The 2712-nt window shown below is 42.5% G+C and overlaps 1 pseudogene; it reads left to right on the top strand.

Moving 5' to 3' along the window:
* The first annotated feature begins 412 nt into the window (after positions 1-412).
* Positions 413-1815, top strand: LOC102405144 (annotated as a pseudogene).
* The last annotated feature ends 897 nt before the right edge of the window (positions 1816-2712 follow it).

Raw genomic sequence — 2712 nt, 5'->3', positions numbered from 1 at the left:
TTAACCTATATTTCTCTGAATGAGGTGTGTTAAAATTCCCCACTAATTGAATAGTTTTAGAATTTTTTAAATTTAAAAAATACTTTTAAAATTATCTATGCAGTATTGGCTTTTTTTTTTTGCTTTATATATTTGAAAGATCTGTTAGATGCATTCCGATTCATGACTGTTTTATATATATATATATATATATATATATATATATATTTCCTTTTTAATACTATGTAACAAGTTACTTTATCCCAAATAATGCCTTTTTGACTTGAGGATTATTTCATTTGACATGCATATTGTGGATATCTCATTTCTTTCTGTTCTTGAGTTGGCCTATTTTCTTCTTCTCTTTTGTCATCATATTTAAAGAATTTTTATTGATTAAAAAAAATCTAAGGTGATGCACACCCTGGACACCATGGGCTTGGCTGAGAACCAGGGCCCCAGGTGGAGGAGATGCAGGATGTTGACAGCTGCAGGATGTCCACGACCAGCATCTATTTCCGCATGATCAGACAATTACTCAGCAAAGGTCCTGTTTCAGTGACCAAGAGCCCCTTGACTCTGCCTTGTCAGGAGGAGCTGGTGGGGGCTCTGATGAATCTCAGTAAGGTCTTCTGCTTGGTCCCTGGAAGATTGTCCATCTGCAGCTCTGCATGGAAATAAATAGTGACAGTTGCTGAAGTCCTGAGTGACTGTCCCCACCTGAGTACTTTGATGCATCATTACTAGTAGGTATTCCTGCATGTGTGTGTGAAGTCACTTCTGTTGTGTCCAGCTCTTTGTGACCCTATGGACTGTAGCTCTCCAAGCTCCTCTGTGCATGGATTTCTCCAAGCAAGAATACTGGAGTGGGTTGTCATTTCCTTCTCCAGGAGATCTTCCCCACCCAAGGATCTAACCTGCATCTCTTAAGTCTTATGCTTTAGTGGGTAGGTTCTTTACCACTAGCGCCACCTGGGAAGCCCCAGTTGGTATTCTTAGAAAAGCCAAGTGTAAAAATGTTGGCCAGTCCTTGCAGGAGAAGTTGGACAAAATGAGTTGAATCTTCCAGCCAAGGGACAGAAAACTACTCATATCACCCCTCATGTCACCCTCCTGGCATCTTTAGTAGAAGGTGAGGCTGTTCGTTTGGCCTAGGACTTTGCCTGTGTCTGCAAAGCAGAATTTCCTAGTAAATACGTGGCTGAGTATTTAGCCAGACCTCATCTCGGAGGACTGGAGAAGGCAATGGCACCCCACTCTAGTACCCTTGCCTGGAAGATCCCATGGACAGAGGAGCCTGGTAGGCTGCAGTCCATGGGATTGCTAGGAGTCGGACATGACTGAGCGACTTCACTTTCACTTTTCACTTTCATGCATTGGAGAAGGAAATGGCAACCCACTCCAGTGTTCTTGCCTGGAGAATCCCAGGGACAGGGGAGCCTGGTGGGCTGCCGTCTATGGGGTCGCACAGAGTCGGACACGACTGAAGCGACTTAGCAGCAGCAGCATCTCGTAAGACAGCATGTGATGGCAGCTAGGAAGAATATGCTGCTGGCTGCATATCAAGTGTGCAAAGGATTCACAGACCTTCTCAATCAAGACTGAACTCCCAATGGGAACAACCAGCCCACTCCATTCCTAGATACCAACATCCAGAGCTGCTTGTCTCATTTCAGCCTGATTACCCATGGACTTGGCAACCAGGCCATCTGTGCTGCTGTGTCTACCCTGCAGAACTACATAAAAGAAGCCCTGAGAGTCATGGACCATCCTGGAGACCACAGTCCAGCCAATTCTAGCAAAACCCTAGAGAAGATGGAGAAGTACAAGAAGTAAAATGGTGGTGAACCAAGGGCCAAAGAGTCTAGAAGGAAAAGGACTCCCAAACCATCTCTACCAGGGCAGACTGGCACCTTGCTTGCCTGGGGGACAGAGTTGTTACCCACCTTCCTATGAAAAAGGCCTCAGTTGATTTCCAGGTCTTCACATGCCCACCTGGATTCCTTAGTAATTAAGGAGTGCTGAAGTGTCTCCATAACTCTGTGGATGAGATGTCAGAAGGTGATAAGTGCTGGTTCTTTGCCCGTTAAGCTTATGTTTTGTTTTTGTGGAACTCCATTCTTCCTTTCTCTGAAAGTGGTGGTACAAGTTTTAGAACCTTTTAAATAAATTCCCCAGGCTAGCAAAAACCCACACACACTCAGCTGTTGAAATATCAAATGATATGATTCAGATCAACAATAACTTTCAGTGTTAAGGTAAAAGTATATAGCTTCTTCAGTCTCATCTTACATACCATAGAAGGCAAGGATCCTATCCCCACATAACAAGTGGTTAATAGGTGGTATTTGACACACTTTAAACCCCTTGTTCAAAAGAGCCCTTTGGGTTTTATGAAACTTGTAGAAACAAAGCCTACTGATGATTTTATGTTTTCCTTAAAAAAAAAAACTTTGAAAGTTAACTCTTCAAATAGGAGACTCTTTGAAATGACATTTTTTTTAAGGTACAGAAGCTTTATTCTGCATATTTATTTCACATCTTGGTGTTTCTAAGAAACTTGAAAAGGGAGGCATGAAGCATTGTTTTTTTGCTGTCTGTCATGCCCAAGTCCCAGAGGAGGCTCTGTGTTTTAAGAAACTGCATTGAATGTACAGATTTTATTTATGCATAATTTAATGGGGTCTGTAAATACGGGTGCACTTCTCATGATGTTTTGAGAAATGGGATTTG

This window comes from Bubalus bubalis, chromosome X (genome assembly GCF_019923935.1).
Source record: "Bubalus bubalis isolate 160015118507 breed Murrah chromosome X, NDDB_SH_1, whole genome shotgun sequence".
NCBI classification, from domain to species: domain Eukaryota; kingdom Metazoa; phylum Chordata; class Mammalia; order Artiodactyla; family Bovidae; genus Bubalus; species Bubalus bubalis.
Note: the sequence above shows the minus strand (reverse complement) of the source record. Positions and strands in the feature narration are given on the sequence as shown.